Genomic DNA, 19,778 nt, shown 5'->3' with positions numbered 1-19,778 from the left:
GGTGAGAGTCCCAAGAGTCTGGGCTGTGTCTGACATGCTTGTATTGAGTTATCCATCATATATTCTCTTCTCTGCAGAGGGAGACCAGTGAGGGTTTCTAATCAATTGTTGTCTACTCTATGTGTGTCTTGCAATCAGAGCCTAAAACCAGTTTGGGGGACAGTGCTGTAAGGGAAACAGCAGGCACAACCCAGTTCTGACAGGGTAATGTATGAAGTAGGATAAGCCACACCTGCAGTTGGAAGCCATAAAAGCTCACTTACTGTTCACATGGAGTTGCACATATGCTTTTCAATTTTATAATCTTTGTTCAAAGTTTCTAGCATGTATAATCCTGCATCTTTCTCAGTGATGCCCTCGATCAGCAGGGATCCATTGCTGTACACCATTTCTCTTTGGCTGTGTGCAAGTCCCCAGATGGTGGAATTTGTGGCCCTGTTGTATTCTGCAATTTCAAAAATGTCTGTCCTATGCACTGATTTGTACCAGTAAAATTCTTGAAGATCTTCTGGCAGATTATGAACTAGGAGAAGAACGCTTTTCCCTTCAGCAACATACTGAGGCACTGATTCGATTGTGACTTGGGTGGAGGTTGGAGAGTTAGAGCATGTAGAAACGGAGGCTGGAAGAAAAAAAAGCCATTAATTGAAGAACATTGGGTTGGGGAAAGATGATAACCTCTGTTCTGACAGAAGGATTCATGACTCAGCCTAGAGATGCAGATGTGGGTGTGTCTATCCTTCAAGGTGGAGGTAGCAACATGACTCCAATCCTGAGTGCTTCTGAATGTGTCATTTCCTCTGCAAGGAGCTCTGTCATGGTTGTTAAATGACTCTTCTTTCATTGCCCTCAGTCAGACACTGTACACACTCATGAACACTGTGATTTGAGTTGATGTCTCCTTGAAATCTACCGACCATAGAATTTTAATTTCTGCCTTTTTCAGTTTGCTTTATAGCTCCCGTCTATTCTGACCTCACTTATTGATCTCCTTGGTGATTTGTCCTGCAGTACACAGGACTAGGGCTGGGTGAGGACAGGAGCAGTCTTATGTTCTTGGCAAGCTCAAGTCATAAAAAAGTCTTGGATACGAGTTTGACTTGTTTTATGTCAACTTGACACAAGTTAGAGTCCTTGGAAAGCAGGAGAGTCAATTTAAAGTGCCACTATCAAATTGACCTGTGGGCAAGACTGTAGTACATACTACACAACACAACACACACCACACACACACACACACACACACACACACACCGTATTTTTAAATTGTAGATAGTGTGAAGTATTCAGCTTACTGCAGGCAGTTACACCTAGGCTGTCAGTCTTGGGCGATAAAGGGAGCCAGCTGACCAAGCCATAGGAATAAAGTCGGTAAACAGCACTCCTCTATGGTCTCTGGACCAGTTCCTGGATTTTATTTATGATGCTCTCAATTTTGAGAGCATCATACATACCCATGTTTTGCAGGGCAACTAAAAACCATTGTTTCCTATTAAGCTCTGAGAAGAAGTAAGAATAAGTCCTAGACAAATGATCTCCAGGGTCATATGTAGTCAAGCTGGGACACATGACAGGGGCCAGGCTTTCTGGTGCTCACTCTGTGAGATGCTATGGTTTCCTCACACTCATGGATAGAACCCATAAATACTGGACAGCGTCAGACATTTTATGCTGATTACTTCCATCAATGTCGTTCCTCGATATTGGAGTGGGGGAAGTCAGACTACAGACAATGATCTATGGCATTTGTCTCACCAGATGTGTCCTGTACTCAAACCCAGTACTCAAACCCCAGCATGGAGACACAGTACAAGAGAAGAGTCATGCATAAGCCAGGCATGAGAGTCCTGTGTGTTTAAGCCTCACCCAGCACTGAACAATCACACAGAATCACTTACTGTTCACCTGGAGTTGCACATGGCTACTTCAGCTTTTAGATCTGTAGTCAGAGTTCGTAGGGTGTAGATCCAGCGTCCTTCAAGGTGACATTGTGGAGCAGCAGGGATCCATTCCTGAACAATGCTTCTCTACCACTGTGTGCAGGCCCTGCAAAACTTGAATCCATGGCTCTTATGTGTCGAGCAACTCAAACTTCTTGTATGCAATCACCCCTTTGTACCAGTAAAGAGCTTGAATATTCTCTGGGAGATTGTGAACAAGTAGAAGAACACTTCCCCTTCAGCAACTCTGGGTGGCACTGATTCAATAGTGGGCTGGGCAGAGTGGGAGGGTGCCCATTGTGTGAAAACGGAGGCTAGAAGAGAAGAGAAGAGAGATGCATTAATAATTTGAACTTTGTATTTTGCTAAGATGAGTCCCTCTGTCTTGAACAGCTGTGTCATTGCTCAGCCCAAGTGTGTGGGGTTGTGTCTCACTTTCCTACTGTTGGGGGTCAGCACATGACCTCCACATTCCCAGTGTCCCACTCTTGTCTTTTCCACTGTATGGCACTCTCTCCTCAGGTGTCAACATGGCCTGGATCACTGCCCTCAGACTTCTGCTCACATTTATGGTAGATTGGTGTTGGGGTGATGCCTGCCCCTCCTCTTCCCCTACACACCCTGCATGTTACACTCTGACATTTTGTTGTTTGTTGCTCTGTTCCTCTTGTGGTTCCAGACAACACCTTACTTCACCTCCAGCTTCTTGTACTTTAAGTCCACTCTAACTGGATTATTGTATGAACCATGATTTGTCTTATATTTTTAAAAGAAAATGCTGGCTAGAAAAATCTCAGATACCTGTAGAGACTCAATCAATGAATGATGTCTCAGAACCCTGTATGCCCATGGATTATTTAAGAAAAACATAGGATTTGGGATACAGTGTAAATTTTTCACTGGCTTCTTTGGACATTTATTTACAAATTCATTTGTGTGAGAGTTTGTGTGCAAAGGCCTGTCTCAGTGTGCATGAGGCATGGGTGCAGGACACAGTACTTAGGTGGAGGTCAGAGGACATCTTGTGTTCCTTGCTTCTCAGTTCATCAGACAATGAACCACATGCCCATATCCACTGATATCAGGGCCATGTCACTGATCACTACCAGCTTGACTTTTTGTTTGTGAAGTCATAACTGAGAACACCAGTCTTCAGAATATTGTGGTCATGGTAGATAATTTTGGGTAAAACTATCACCTTCTCCTTACCATAACTTGTCCATTGATAGCTTCCTGATGCTAGCAACTGTCTGGCCGGTGTCTTCTCCTACAAACTCTGAAAGTCCTCTCAGCTCCTTGTCCCATTTAGGAGACTCCAAATTGTATGTCAGTCCTCTCTTCTCACACACTATCAACTTGTAGTTGTCAGCAGGAGCCAATGACAGGTAAGTGTGCCCTTTGTAGAGGGGTACAGAGAGTGTATTCCTGGTCTCTGTGGCACTGTATGTCTTCTTCTGTGTCACATCTACTCCAGCACAGCTTGCAAGTTCGTTTTCCTTCCCCACTCTGAGCTGAGCAGGCAGAGCACTCCACAGACTCCCATGGGCAGTGATGGGTCTGTGTTCAAAATATTTCTTTGCCCCCTCCACACACAGTGCTGCTGGTGTCTCTCTCCCCTTCTGTCTTTATATTTCAGTCGTCCCGATCACATGTGGGCAAGGATGATGAACATCCCTGGGCCTTGAAAGAGCAGCATCTTAATCTAGGGCTGCCCTCTGCTGTATCCTGGCATTGGTCTGTCAGCACCCAAGAGGGTGCCTCTGTACTACCTATGTGGGACAGAACCCAGCTATATTCACAGTCTCCCCTGTGATCTCAATGTTCTGGAAAGATGGAATTGCTTTCACCAGAAAGTGGTCAGAAATGTCTGTGAGGGCTCCAAAGGGACCAGCCATATTGTGCATTGAGGAAAGGGACAAACTCTTCTCTTTGCAGTCCATGTCAGGGTACTGACTCGGACAAGGCCCAGGAGCAGATGTGAAAGGAGTCTCCCTGCTGGGTGTGTGGGAGAGGAGACCCAGTCACAGAAGGAGGATGTGGATTCTACTGTCCTGTGTAGGTTGCAAGACAATGCTCCACTTCCTCTGCTACTGAGCTATGTGATGGGTCTGTCCTTTAGCTCTTTTAGCTTTCTAAGATGCCTTGGACTTCAGTCTAGGTCATTCTGATTGGTATTTTACCTTTCCCAAAGAAACTACATAAGAGGAGCTGAATATGATGGTCTATCAATGTAGCAGATAAAGGAAGGGGCCAATAGATTGAGAAGACTGTATCCATGACTTCCAGGTCTGAAGTGACAGAAGTAGAAAGCAGGCTACAGGTAAAGTCCTGATTCAGACAAATGCTTTTCTGTGTACTGATTGTGTGGCTGATAGGTGCCCTGTTTGTCACTGGGGAACTGCAGCTCACATCTTTGTAGCTGTGCAGATCAGCAGAACTCTAGCCATTTGCCTCCAGGAGAGAATTCCCTGAGTTGAACCCAAAGGGCAAATACTTGTCAGGAGATCTGTGTTTTCTGTGCCCTTCTTTGGCAACCATAACCTTTCTGGAAGTCTTATAATTAATCAGAACATTTATTAAAGGCTTGGGCACCTTTGCTCTCCCTGCTTAATCTCTGAACAAAATGTCTGGGATCTAGCCTACTGTCACTCTCATAACAGTACACTAGCTAGTTCCACATATCATAAGATTTCAAGTGTTAAAATGTTCCCTGACAGCAGGAAGTAAAAATGTAACTCTACTAAAATGCTTCTCAGGCTACCTGGTGTTGAGTCTGGGACGAGGTCCCTCAACCACAGCTTCCTGGGGCTCACCATTCTATCAGAATCCCATTCCCATTCAATCCATTAACCAGGCCCACTCTCTGTCCCTTGGGACTTTCCCAGGAACAAAATTCCTTATGAGTAATTCAAGAGTATAGACAGTGAATGATATCCTGATTAGGTTATCCACCATGCATCCAGCTGCCTGCAAGGTATGGTCAAATGAATGATTCTGGTCGAGTGCAGCTGTTCTCCACTTTGTGTGTCCTGCAGTAAATACTCAAACCCCAACATGAGGACACAATGCAGATCGGAAGTCTCTCTCTCTCTCTCTCTCTCTCTCTCTCTCTCTCTCTCTCTCTGTGTGTGTGTGTGTGTGTGTGTGTGTGTGTGTGTGTGTGTGTTGTGCTTTGATCTGCCAGCGATAGGTTGCATGACTCTAATTCAGATACTGAGTTTGCTATGTCTCAGTTTCCCTATAATAGGACACATTGCAAATGATCACTGCTTCACCTATGAGTTAACCTTAGTTATGAGGTTGCAATGGGTGAGATACTCAAATCAAAAGCATCGGTTACTATTTACCTGCAAAAGAGAATTCCTAGACTTGACCCTGAGAATAGAAGGAGTACTGAGTAATATATCATCTCTGTATTTACCTTCAGGACATTGATCTTCCTGTGAAGTCTCTTAAACCTATCAGAATAATTGGCTAATGTCTGGGAACCTATCCATTGGACTCAGAAGGAGAGGATGCCCGGTGACCTATCTAACTGCAGCTCCCAAGTTAGTGCACAACCAGTTACATACTCTATAGTACTGAACAGTCAGTAAAGACTTGATTCCTATCAGCAAAACAGGAAATTAAAGCCAAACATTGACAAAATATCCCCAGTGTCACCTGGGAAGAGCCACAGGCAGAGATTTGGAGCTAGGAATTCCTGTTACTCTCTGTAAGGATGCCATGGCTTCCTCAGCCAATGCCTGTATGGAAACCACAGAGTCTCTCTTGAGGCCTTGTATGGTGAGAGTCCCAAGAGTCTGGGCTGTGTCTGACATGCTTGTATTGAGTTATCCATCATATATTCTCTTCTCTGCAGAGGAGACCAGTGAGGGGTTCTGATCAATTGTTATCTACCCTATGTGTGTCTTGCAGTTAGTGCCTAATCTTCAGTGTGGGGACACAGTGGTGTAAGGGAAACAGCAAGCACAACACAGTTCTGAGAGTGTAATGTATGAAGTAAGATAAGCCACACCCAGCAGTTGGAAGCCATAAATGGTCACTTACTGTTCACATGGAGTTGCACAAAATGCTTTCTCAATTTGTAATCTTTGTTCAAAGTTCTAGCATGTATAATCCTGCATCTTTCTCAGTGATGCCCTGAATCATCAGGGATCCATTGGTGTACACTATTTCTCTTAGGCTGTGTGCAGGCCCCCAGATGGTGGAACTTGTGCTCTGTTGTATTCTGCAATTTTAAAGATGTCTGTCCTATACACTGATTTGTACCAGTAAAATTCTTGAAGATCTTCTGGCAGATTATGAACTAGGAGAAGAAGCTTTTCCTTCAGCAACATACTGAGCACTGATTCGATTGTGACTCGGGTGGAGGTTGGAGTGTTAGAGCATGTAGAAACAGAAGCTGGAAGAGAAAAAAAGCATCAATTGAAGAACACTGGGTTGGTAGGAAGATGGTAACCTCTATTCTGAACAAAAGGATTCATGACTCAGCCTAGAGATGCAGATGTGGTTTGTCTATCCTTCAAGGTGGAGGTCAGCAACATGACCTGCAATCTCTGAGTGCTTCTGAATGTGTCATTTCCTCTGCAAGGAGCTCTCTCAGTGGTTGTTAAATGACTCTTCTTTCATTGCCCTCAGTCAGACATTGAACACTGTGATTTGAGATGATGTCTCCCTTGAAATCTACCAACCATAGATTTTCAGTTTCTGTCTTTTTTCAGTTTGCTTTATAGCTCCCGTCTATTCCTGACCTCACTTATTGATCTCCTTTGTGATTTGTCCTGCAGTACACAGGACTAGGCTGGTGAGGACAGGAGCAGTCTTATGTTTCTTGGCAAGCTCAAGTCATAGAAAAGTCTTGGATATGAGTTTGACTTGTTTTATGTCAACTTGACACAAGTTAGATTCCCTTGGAAAGCAGGAGAGTCAATTTAAAGTGCCACTATCAAATTGACCTGTGGGCAAGACTGTAGTACATACTACACACACACACACACACACACACACACACACACACACACACAAACACACACACACACACACACAAACACACACACACACACACACACACACACACACACACACCATATTTTAAATTGTAGATTAGTGTGAAAGTATTCAGCTTACTGCAGGCAGTTACACCCCTAGGCTGTCAGTCTTGGTGATAAAAGAGAGCCAGATGACCAAGCCATAAGGATAAAGTCAGTAAGCAGCATTCTTCTATGGTCTCTGGACCAGTTCCTGGATTTTATTTATAATGCTCTCAAATTGGAGCTATACATACCCAAGTTTTGCAGGGGCAACTAAAAACCATTGTTCCCTATTAAGTTCTGAGAAGAAGTAAGAATTGAGTCCTGGACAAATGATCTCCAGGGTCATATGTAGTCAGGCCTGGAGACATGACAGGGGCCAGGGCTTTCTGGTGCACAACTCTGTGAAAATGTTATTGTTTCCTCACACACATGGATGGAACCTACAGATACTAGACAGCGTCAGACATTTTATGCTGAATTATCTTTCATCATGTCTTCCTCAATACTGGGTCAGGGAAGTCAGTCTACAGCAATGATCTATGGCCATATGTCTCCACCAGAAGTGTCCTAAGTGCTCAATCCCAGCATGGAGACACAGTACAGAGAGGAGTCATGCACAAGCCAGCATGACAGTCCTGTGTGTTTAAGCCTCACTCAGCACTGATCAATCACATAGAATCACTTACTGTTCACCTGGAGTTGCACATGGGCTACTTCAGCTTTTAGATCTGTAGTCAGAGTTCGTAGGGTGTAGAATCCAGCATCCTTCAAGGTGACATTGTAGAGTAGCAGGGATCCATTCCTGAATAATAATACTCTACCACTGTGTGCAGGCCCCTGCAAACTTGAATCCATGCTCTTACATGTCGAGCAACCTCAAAATTCTTGTAAGCAATCACCCTTTATACCAGTAAAGAGCTTGAAGATTCTCTGGGAGATTGTGAACAAGTAGAAGAACACTTCCCCCTTCAGCAACTCTGGTGGCACTGATTCAATAGTGGGCTGGGCAGAGTGGGGACGGTGCCCACAGGTGAAAAGGGAGGCTAGAAGAGAAGAGAGATGCATTAATAATTTGAACTTCGTATTTTGCTAAGTTGAATCCCTCTGTCTTTTACAGCTGTGTCCATTGCTCAGCCTAGGTATGTGTGTAAGTGTTTCACTTTCCTAGTGGTGGATCTCAGCACATGACCTCCACATCTCAGTGCCCCCACTCTTGTCTTTTCCACTGTATGGCAATCTCTCCTTAGGTGTTAACAGGGCCCCAGCTCACTACTGTCTACTTGTGGCGGTCAGCACATGACCTCCATGTTCTCAGTGTCCCAAAGTATCATTTCCACTATATGTCACTCTCTCCTCAGGTGTCAACATGGCCTGGCTCACTGCCTTCAGACCCCTGCTCACATTTATGGTAGATTGGTGTTGGGTGATGCCTGCCCCTCCTCTTCCCCTACACACCCTGCATGTTCACACTCTGACCTTTTGTTGTTGTTGTTCTGTTCCTCTTGTGGTTCAGCCAACACCTTACTTCACCCTCCAGCTTCTTGTACTTCAAGTCCACTCGAACATTGTAAGAACATTTGTGGCATTGTAAGAACCATGATTTGTCTTATATTTTTAAAAGAAAATGCTGCTAGAAAAATCTCAGATACCTGTAGACTTAATCAATGAACGATCTCTCAGAACCCTGTATGCGCATGGATTTATTTAAGAAAAACATAAGTTTCGGGATACAGTGTAAAATTTTTCATTGGCTTTGTCTTTGCATTTATTATAAATTATATTTGTGTGAGAGTTTGTGTGCAAAGGCCTGTCTCCTTGTGCATGGGAGATGGGTGCAGGCACAGTACTTAGGTGGAGGTCAGAGGACATCATTGTCCTGTTTCTCAGTTGATCAGACAATGAACCAAAAACCTATATCCACTGATATCATGGACATGTCACTGATCATACCAGCTTGACTTTTTTGTTTGTGAAGTCATAACTGAGAACACCAGTCTTCAGAATATTTTGGTCATGGTGAATAACTTTGGGTAAGAACAGTCCCTTATCCTTACATTTCTTCTTTATTGAGATCTCCTGCTGCTCTGGCACTGTCTTCTCCCCTACAAACCCTGAGACTCTTCTCAGCTCCTTGTCCGTTTAGGAGACTCCAAATGGTAAGTCAGTCCTCTCTTCTCACACACTATCAACTTACAGTCTCACCTGTGAGCAGGAGCCATGACAGTAGGGTACCCTTTGAGAGGGGTACAGAGAGTGTATTTCTGGTCTCTGTGGCACTGTATGTCTTCTTCCTGTGGCACATCTACTCCAGCACAGCTTGCAAGTTCTGTTTTCCTTCCCCACTCTGAGCTGAACAGAGAGAGCACTCCACAGACTCCCATGGCTGTGGTGGTCTGTGCTCAAAATATTTCTCTGCCATCTCTACTCTCAGTGCTGCTGGCGTCTCTATCCCTTCTGTCTTTATGTTTCAGTCGTCCAGATCACATGTGGACAAGGATGATGAACATCCCTGGGCCTTGAAAGAGCAGCATCTTAATCTAGGGTTGCCCTCTGCTATATTCTGGCCTTGGTCTGTCAGCAATAAAGAAGGAGTCTCTGTAATAAATGTGTGGTACATGTAGTACAGAAACCCAGGTATACTCACAGTCCCCCCTGTGATCTCAATGTTCTGGAAAGATGGAATTTGCTTTCATCAAAAGTGGACAGTGATGTCTGTGAGGCTCCAAAGGGACCAGCTATGTGGTGCATGAGGAAAGGGACAAAACTATTCTCTTTGCAGTCACTAGTCAGGGTACTGACTCAGGACAAAGGCCCAGGAACAGATGTGTCAGGAATCTCCCAGCCTGGGTGTGTGGGAATAGGAGACCCAAGTTACAGAAGGAGGATGTGGATTCTACTGTCCTGTGTAGAGTTGCAAGGCAATGTTCCCACTTCCTCTGCTTACTGAGCTATGTGATGGGTCTGTCCTTTAGCTTTTTGCCATTCTAAGATGCCTTGGACTTCAGTCTAGATCATTCTGCTTGGGTACCCTACCTTTCCCAAAGAAACTACAGGAAGGGGAGGTTAATATGATGGTCTATCAATGTAGCAGATACAGGAAGGAGCTAATAGGTCTGAGAAGGCTGTGTCCATGGCTTCCATGTCTGAAGTGACAGAAGTAGAATCCAGGCTACAAGGTAAAGTCCTGATTCAGACAAATACTTTTCTAAGTAATGATTTGTGGCCTGATAGTCCCCTGTTTGTCACTGGGGAACTGCAGCTCACATCTTTGTAGCTGTGCAGATCAGCAGAACCTCTAGCTATTTGCCTTCAGGGCAGAATTCCCTTAGTTGGCCCCAGAGGGCAAGCAATTATCAGGAGAACCTATGTTTTTGTCCCTCTCTTTGGCAACCATGACCTTCCTGGAAGTCTCATAACCATTTCAGGACATCTATTTAATGGTCTGGGCACTGTGCTCTCTCGCTTTTGTCTCTGGTCAAGATGTCTCAGGATCTAGCCAAACTCTAGCTTCATAACAAGTACACTAGCTGGTTCCACATATCACAAGACATCAACTGTTAAAAAACATGTTCCTGACATCAGGAAGTAAAAATGTAACTCTAGTAAAATGCTCTCAGGCTACCTGGTGTTGAGTCTGGGACAGAGGTCCTCAACCAGGGCTTCCTGGGACTCACCATTATATCAGAATCCCATTTCCATTCAATCCATTGAACAGGCTCACTCTCTGTCACTTGGGGACATTCTCAGGGACACATCTTTTATGAGAACCCCAAGAGTATAGATAGTGGAAATAACCTAGGGTGATTTACCTAAAATGCATCCAGACATCTGCAAGGTCCAGTCAAATGAAGGATTCTGACTACTGCAATTGTTCTCCACTTTGTGTGTCCTGAACTAAATGCCCAAACTCAAACATGGAGACACATGTAGAGTGGAGGTAGACACAGGCTAGGTTTGATATTTCTGTGCATCTCCAGTGTAATGAACCCCAACCCACACCTAGATTTCATACAGAATCACTTACTGTACACATGGAAGTACATGGTTGTTGTAGATACAATTTTCCAGCTCTGTTCACTGTTCGAAGGTATACAATCCTGTGTCCTTCTTGGTGACATTTTTCAGCCACAGGGATCCATTGCTGTACACTGTTTCTCTGTCACTGTGTTCAGCCCCATCACACTCTGATTAGTGTTCAGTGCAAATAGTGCAATTCTGACGTTCACATTCCTCACCTCCTGTACCAGGAGAAAGCTAGAAGATTCTCTGGCAGATTGTTGGCACGTAGAAGACATTTTCTCCTTCAACCACTTGGGGCGGCACTGATTCAATGGTGACTTGGGCAGTGGTGGACAGGTGCCAGCAGGTGAAAAGGGAGACTAGACCAGAAAAGAGAAACACAACCAACACTGAGCAGGTATGTTCATCACTCAGCTTAGGTGTGTGGTAGAGTGTGCCCACCTCCTTGATGGAGGTGAGCAACACGACTATCATCCCTCAATGCTCTAACCATGTCATTTCTCTATATGGGGATTCCTTGCACCAAGTGTCTGCCTGGATCCCCACACAGTGTCCCATATCCATCTTCACATAAAGAACATTTGTGCAAGGAGCAATGCTCTCTGACCTCCACCTCTAGAGAGCCCTCACTTTCTGACATTTTTCTCTGTTACCTTCCTGGTTCTAGCCAACTTGAGACTTCATGCTCTAGACAATCTGATTTCTGTTCCACTATAACCAGTTGTTGTGATAACTTGGAGTCTTTGGAAGGTTCAATTCCTGTAAAAGACACAGACACCAGTGGAGAAAGAAAGAAAATGGAAGAAGGAAGGAGGAGGACTGTGTCCATGGATTTTTCTACATAGTCTCTAGGTTTGGCAATATTGACAATAATTATAGTCAAGTGTGATTTCATTTTTTTACATTTACTTATGTGTTTGATGTGTGTATTTGTGAAGGACCTGTCTCAGTGTGTGCATGTGCCAGTCATGAAACGTGCTCGTGGAAGCATGTGTCTCAATGTGTACATCTGCAGGTCTGTATGTCAGGTCTTGTATGGAGGCTGGGTTGATCTTTCAGGAGTCTATTTTATTTGTATGGGGACTGAGGAATGAATTCAGGTTGTATCCTTGGACACTGAGCAATCTCACTGGTCTGCCCCTTTTTGATTTCTGTCTGGAGAGTAAACCCTGTCAGGTTGGGAACATCAGTTTTCAGAACACAGCAGACATATGACAAACTTTGAATATTTAGTGTTTGGGCTTTTCACTTTCCCTCATCACCTCCTGTCTGCTGAGAGCTTCAGGCTGCTGAGTCTCTGTCCCTCCTGTGCCTTCTGCCTTTTGACTGCAAACAGAAACCTGAGTCTCCTCTTGGGCTCCTGTCCTCTTTAGAACACTTCATCCTGCTTCTGAAGTCCCTTCCCTCCACACTCAGAGAATAGACACACTTACCTGTGAGAAGAAGCCCTGCCAGGGGTGTAGCCATTGCATGGAATCAGAAATGACACTTCCATCTCTCTTCTCACTGTGCTTTCCTCCCTTGGAGATGAGCTTCACCTTTACTTCAGGCTCCAAGTTTGGCTCTCCTTCCTTCCTCTAATGTGTGTGTCTTCCCAGGTGGGAGCACATCACAGAATTAAATGGGCTGTGGGTGGTGGGGTCTCTGTCCAAGCAGTGCTCTGTCCTTCCACTCTCAGTGCTGTCTCAAATCCCTCTCACCTTTTCTCTCCTTATATTTCACCTCCAAACAACACATCAAGCTACAAGGCTGATAAACATCCTCACACCCTCAGAGAAAAAGGGACATCTGCTGTGATGGCCTTGGGTCTGTCAGCTGCAAGAAGGTGGCTCATTCCTACCTATGCGTCCATGTGACACAGAGATCCATGTAATCACCCAGTGATTCTCAGTGCTGTGAAAAGGTGGGATTTACTCCCAGCAGTAAGGGGACAGGGATGCCTCTGAGGACTGCAAAGGACCAGCTGAGTGATGACCAGGGAAGTAGATCAGTCCTTTACCATTGGTGTAACCAGTCAAAGTTCTGAGGCAGGAGAAACCTGAATCAATTGTGTGTGCAGTTTCATTTACTCAGTGTTGGGAAAGAAGTGAGATGTATGACCTGAAAAGAACTGTGAGCTCCTCTTCCTATGAAAGATTTCAAGGCAACCCTTCAGTATGTTGAGTCAGCTGAACTGTGTGAGCCATGTCCTCTCTGATCTTGCTGGGTCACCTTTGCCCTTTGTCTATGTAATCCTCCTGCAATAATCCTGACCTCTATGGGAGATGCTAGTAGGAAGGGTGCTTTCATGTTCCCCATGTAGAAAGGTGTTCTCAAGCATAGAAAGCATCCAGTAAATCAAGCAGGTTTCAGGACAGGAACTCTGAAATAGTGGAGACAGGGATGAAAACTAGTCTGGAATGTGGGTTCATGGCTCAGGGAATCCATTTTCTGAATGTTGACCATATGTCTTGATATCATTCCCAGAGATCCTTAAGAGGACTGCAGTCTCATGTCTAGGGCTATAGTGAGGATGGTCAACAACCCAAATGTGAACTGCCTGATACCTTCAGTACGTGTATGGATCAACATGCAGTTTCTAGTTCATCTCTGGTGTCTAAATTTTTCCCTTCTCTTTTCCCAAAGGGGTCTCTGTATTGGTTCAAATGCATGTGTCATACTCTCTTCCCTATGAACTGTTCTAGGATTCCTTCCCTTGCTATAGTAAAAACACCCTGGACACAGGAGAACAAATGATGTATTTTTCTTCCATGCCTGGGTCATAGTGTAGCAATGAAGGAAGTTAAGGCAAAAAACATGCTGCTTGCTGGCTCATTCACTGGTTCATATTGTGGCTCATGCTAAACTAGCTTTCTTGTACAATCAAATACCAACTGCCTAAGGATGATACTCCCACAGTGTCCTGAGTCCTCCTGTGTCAGTTAAGACAATGGTCAAGGCATGATCACAGCCCATCCTGATAAAGATAGTTACTCAGTTGAGACACATTTTTCACAGGTGACTTTGGGCTGTTCAAGGTGACAGTTAATGCTAACTGAGACACTATTTCAGACTGTTAAGTCTTCCTCCTCCACAGGAGATTCCAAAAGAAGTTCCCCATTCATCAACTAAGTGTCCTTCTCTGTTTGCTGTGGTCATCATATGTGCTGATGTCCACTCTCTCTCAGAGCTGGGCCATCAGAGCAGGAAAGAGCTCATGACATCTATCCTGGGTTCATTTTCTGATTCCCCAAATCTTCAGCAAGGGACATTCTGATGTCGACCACTGACATTGTAGAGAATAAGTAAATAGCATCATCAAACATTAGCTTCATCTTGATTCAGGAAGGCTCCCAGGCACATTCATCAGCTGCCTCTAATGACTTCACATGAATAAGAGCAGAAGTCATTCATCAACTGAAAAAAAGACAGCAGCTGGAGGATGTGGGATAAAAAATGCAAACATGGTTCAAAGCTCTGGTGTTCCTTTGGGCCATGGAATCATGAAAGCAAATGGAGGGAACAGGAAGGCATGCATAAGTTATTGCAGAAAGAAAAATCTACTTGACTTTAAAAACAGTCTGTCCATCTTGGAAATTACTGCCAAGTGGAAGAAATTATTCTTAGTGTAGTCTATCATACAAAAGAGAAATCAGAGATTCAAGGAAAGAGTTGAGCTAGAATATCCTGAAATCACAGGCGTTTGTGCCATTGACACAGACTGGGGATTAACTTCTTTGTCTATCCATGAAACCAAGACTTCACACAAAAGCTCAGTGCTGACATTTACCAAGACCTGTAGTTTCTTAGCTATTGACCTACTGAGGCCAATGGCTGAGTTCTAGACATGAGAGATATAGGCACCCTCTGGACCACTGCTAGTAGACCAAGGTGGGGTCAACCTTGTGATTCCTGAGAGCCTCCCCAACACCCTGCTCTGAGTTATGGGTGATAGTCTGGCCATCCCTTCCCTCACATTTAGTATCCACTTATGAGTGAATGCATACTATATTTGTCCTTCGGAGTCTGGGTTACCTCACTCAGGATGATATTTTCTAGTTACTCCATTTGCCTGCAAATTTCATGATATCATTGTTTTTTTACTGCTGAGTAGTACTCCATTGTGTATATGTGCCACATTTTCCTTATCTATTCTTCAGTTGAAGGGCATCTAGGTTGTTTCCAGGTTCTTGCTATTACAAATAATGCTGCTATGAACATAGTTGAGTATGTGTCCTTGTGGTAAGATTGAGCATTCCTTGGGTATATGCCCAAGAGTGGTATAACTGGATCTTGAGGAAGACTTATTCCCAACTTTCTGAGAAACCGTCATACTGAATTCTAGAGTGACTATACAAGTTTTCATTCTCACCAACAGTGGAGGAGTGTTCCCCTTGCTCCATATCCTCTCCAATATAAGCTGTCTTCAGTGTTTATGATCTTAGCCATTCTGACAGGTGTAAGATGGTATCTCAGAGTTGTTTTGATTTGCATTTCTCTGATGACTAAGGATGTTGAGCAATTCCTTAAATGCTTTCAGCCATTTGTGATTCTTCTGTTGAGAATTGTTAAGCTCTGTAGCCCATTTTTTAATTGGATTGTTCAGTATTTTGATGTCTAGCTTTTTGAGTTGTTTATATATTTTGTAGATCAGCCCTCTGTCAGATATGGGGTTGGTGAAGATCTTTTCCCATTCTGTAGGCTGTTGTTTGGTATTATTGACCGTGTTCTTTGCTCTACAAAAGCTTCTCAGTTTCAGGAGGTTCCATTTATTAATTATTGCTCTCAGTGTCTGTGCTACTGGTGTTATGTTTAGGGAGTGGTCTTTAGTGCAAATTTGTTCCAGACTACTTCCACTTTCTCTTCTATCAAATTCAATGTAACTGGGTTTATGTTGAGGTCTTTGATCCACTTGGACTTGAGTTTTGTGCATGGTGAAAGATATGTATCTATTTGCAATCTTCTGCATGTTGACATCCAGTTACACCAGCACCATTTGTTGAAGATGCTTTCTTTTTTCCATGGTACAGTTTTGGCTTCTTTGTCAAAAATCACATGTTCATAGGTGTGCAGATTAATGTCAGGTCTTCAATTTGATTCCATTGGTCCACATGTAGTTTTTATGTCAATACCAAGCTGTTTTTTATTACTGTAGATCTATAGTAGAGCTTGAGGTCAGGGATCATGATGTCTCCAGAGGTTGCTTTATTATACAAGATTCTTTTAGCTATCCTAGGTTTTCTGTTTTTCCATATAAAGTTAAGTATTGTTCTCTCCAAGTCTGTGAAGAATTGTGTTGGGATTTTGATGGGATTGCATTGAATCTGTATATTACTTTTGATAAGACTGCCATTTTTACTAGGTTGATTCTACCATCCATGAGTATGGGAGATCTTTCCATTTTCTGATATCTTCTTCAATTTCTTTCTCCAGAATCTTAAAGTTCTTATTATACAGGTCTTCACTTGCTTAGTTAGAGTTACCCAAGGTATTTTATATTGTTTGTGGCTATTGTAAAGGGTGATGTTTCTCTGATTTCTTTCTCAGCCCTTTTTCACTTGTATATACGAGGGCTATTGATTTTTTTTGAGTTAATCTTGTATCCTGCCACTTTACTGAAGGAGTTTATCAGCTGCAGGAGTTCCCTCATAGAATTTTTGGAGTCACTTATGTATACTATCATATCGTCTACAAATAATGAAAGTTTAACTTCTTCCTTTCCAATTTGTATCCCTTGATCTCCTTGTGTTTTCTTATTGCTCTAACCAGAACTTCAAGTACTATATTGAATAAGTATGGGAGAGTGGACAGCCTTGTCTTGTTCCTGATTTTGGTGAAATCATTTTGTGTTTCTCTCCATTTAATTTGATATTGGCTGTTGTCTTGCTGTAAATTGCCTTTATTATGTTTAGGTATGTTCCTCAAATTCCTGATCTCTCTAGAGGGTGTTGGATTTTGTCAAAGGCTTTTTCAGCATGCAATGAGATGATCATGTGGTTTTATTCTTTCAGTTTGTTTATATGGTGTATTACACTGACAGATTTTCATATATTGAACCATCCTTGCATCCCTGGGATGAAGCCTACTTGTCATGTTGGATAATTTTTTGATGTGTTCTGGATTTAATTAGCCAGTATTTTGTTGTGTATTTTTGCATCAATGTTCATGAGAGAGATTAGTCTGTAATTCTCTTTCTTTGTTGCATCTTTGTGTGGTTTGTGTATCAGGTAACTGTAGCCTCATAAAAAGAATTTGGTAATGTTCCTTCTGTTTCTATGGTTGGAACAATTTGAAGAGTTTGGAATTAGCTCTTCTTTGAAAATCTTACATAATTATGCACTGAAACCATCTAGTCCTGGGCTTTTTTTGTTTGGGAGACTTTTAATGATGTTTCTATTTCCTTAGGAGTTATTGGTCTATTTAAATAGTTTGCCTGGTCTTGTTTAACTTTGGTATGGTATACCTATCCAGAAAATCATCCATTCCTTTTCAGATTTTCCAATTTTGTGGAGTACAGGTTTTTGAAGTATGACCTGATGATTCTTTGGATTTCCTCATTGTCTGTTGTTATGTCCCTTTTCACTTCTGATTTTGTTAATTTGGATGCTCTCTCTCTGCTTTTTGATTAATTTGGGTAAGGGCTTATCTAACTTGTTGATTTTCTTAAAGAACCAACTCCTTGTTTCATTGATTCTTTGTATTCTCTTTGTTTCTATTTTATTGATTTCAGCCCTCAATTTGATTATTTCCTAGCATCTGTTTCTCCCGGATGAGTTTGCTTCTTTTTGTTCTAGAGCTTTTATTTGTGCTGTTAAATCACTACTGTGAGATTTCTCTACCTTCTTTATATGGGCATTTAGAGCTATGAATTTTCCTCTTAATACTGCTTTCATGGTGTCCCATAACTTTGGATATGTTTTACATTCCTGAATTCTAGGAAATCTTTAATTTCTTTCTTTATTTATTCCTTGACTCATTGGTGATTCAGTTGAGCATTATTCAGTTTCCATAAGATTGTAGACTTTCTGTAATTTTTGTTGTTGAAATCTAACTTTAAGCCATGGTGGTTCGATAAGATACAGGAGGTTATTTCAATTTTTTTTTGTATCTGTTGAGATTTGCTTTGTGACCAAGCATGCGGTCGATATTGGAGAAGTTTCCATGGGGTGATAAAAAGATGGTATATTCTTTTGTGTTAGTGTGAATATTCTGTAGTATCTATTAAGTCTATTTGAGTCATAATGTGTTAGTTCCCTTATTTCTCTGTTAAGTTTCTTTCTGGGAGACCTGTCCATTGGTGAGAGTGGGGTGTTAAAGTCCCCCACTACTAGTGTATGGGATTTGATGTGCGATTTAAGCTTTAGTAATGTTTCTTTTATGAATGTTGGTGCCCTTGTATTTGGAGCATAAATATTCAGAATTGAGACTTCATCTTGTCAGATTTTCCCTGTGACAAATATGTAGTGTCCTTCCCAATTTCTTTCAATTGATTTTAGTTTAAATCTATTTCATTAGCTATTAGGATAGCTACACCAGCTTGCTTCTTAAATCCATTTGATTGGAAAGTCTTTTCTCAGCCCTTTGTTCTTAGGTGGTGCAGTCTTTGAAGTTGAGTTGTGTTTCTTGTATGCAGCAAATGAATGGATCTTGTTTTCATATCAATTCTGTTAGCCTGTGTCTTTTTATAGGTGAACTGAGACCATTGATATTGATGGATATTAATGACCAGTTATTGTTAATTCCTGTTATCTTTTGGTGTTAGTGTTGTATGTTTGCCTTCTTTGGTATTTGTTGGTAAGGGACTATCTATTGCCTGTGTTTTCATGGGCGTATCTTACTTCTTTAAGTTGGATTTTTCCTTCAAGTGCTTTCTATAGGGCTGGATTTGTGGAGAGATGTTGTTTAAATCTGGTTTTATCATGGAATATTTTGTTTACTCTATCTATGTTGATTGAGATTTTTTCTGGGTATGATAGTTTTGGTTGGCATCCATGGTCTCTTAGTATCTGTATGGTGTCTGTCCAGGACCTTCTGGCTTTTAGAGTCTCCATTGAGAAGTCAGGTGTTATTCTTATGGATCTGCCTTTATATGTTACTTGGCTTTTTTCCTTTGCAGCTCTTCATATTTTTTCTTTATTCTGTATGTTTATTGGTTTGATTATTATGTGATGAGAGAACTTTTTTTGGATCTAGCCTATTTGGTGTTCTGTAACCCTTCTGTATTTTTATAGATGTTTCCTTCTTTAGGCTAGGAAAGTTTTCTTCTATGAGTTCATTGAATATTATTTTTTGTGCCATTGAGTTGGTATTCTTCTATCCCTATTATTCTTATGTTTGGTCTTTTCATGGTGTCCCAAATTTCCTGGACATTTTGGGTCATGACTTTGTTAGATATAGGGTTTTCGTTGACTGATGAATCTATTTCATCTACCATATCTTCAATGCCAGAAATCTGATTTTCCATTTCTTGCATTCTGTTGGTTATACTTGCATCTGTAGTTCCTGTTCACTTTTTCAGGTTTTCCACTTCCAGCATTACCTCAGTTTGTGTCTTCTTTATTGACTCCATTTCAGTTTTGAATTATTTATTTATTTATTTATTTATTTATTTATTTATTTATTTTACATCACCATTCAGTTCCACATAATAGCCACAGATTCCCTGCTCTCTCCCCACTGCCCCTCCCCATCCTCCCAGCCTACCCCCCATTCCCACCTCCTCCAGATCAAGGTCTCCCCGAGGACCAGGATCGACCTGATAGACTCAGTCCAGGCAGGTCCAGTCCCCCCCTCCCAGACCAAG

The 19,778-nt window shown here is 42.4% G+C and overlaps 1 pseudogene; it reads right to left on the bottom strand.

Moving 5' to 3' along the window:
• Positions 1 to 266: 266 nt before the first annotated feature.
• On the bottom strand, positions 267 to 11,470 carry LOC114686209 (annotated as a pseudogene).
• Between the last annotated feature and the right edge of the window lie 8,308 nt (positions 11,471 to 19,778).

This window comes from Peromyscus leucopus, unplaced genomic scaffold (genome assembly GCF_004664715.2).
Source record: "Peromyscus leucopus breed LL Stock unplaced genomic scaffold, UCI_PerLeu_2.1 scaffold_1134, whole genome shotgun sequence".
NCBI lineage: Eukaryota > Metazoa > Chordata > Mammalia > Rodentia > Cricetidae > Peromyscus > Peromyscus leucopus.
The sequence above is the reverse complement of the archived record's forward strand: the minus strand, read 5'-3'. Positions and strand labels throughout refer to the sequence as shown.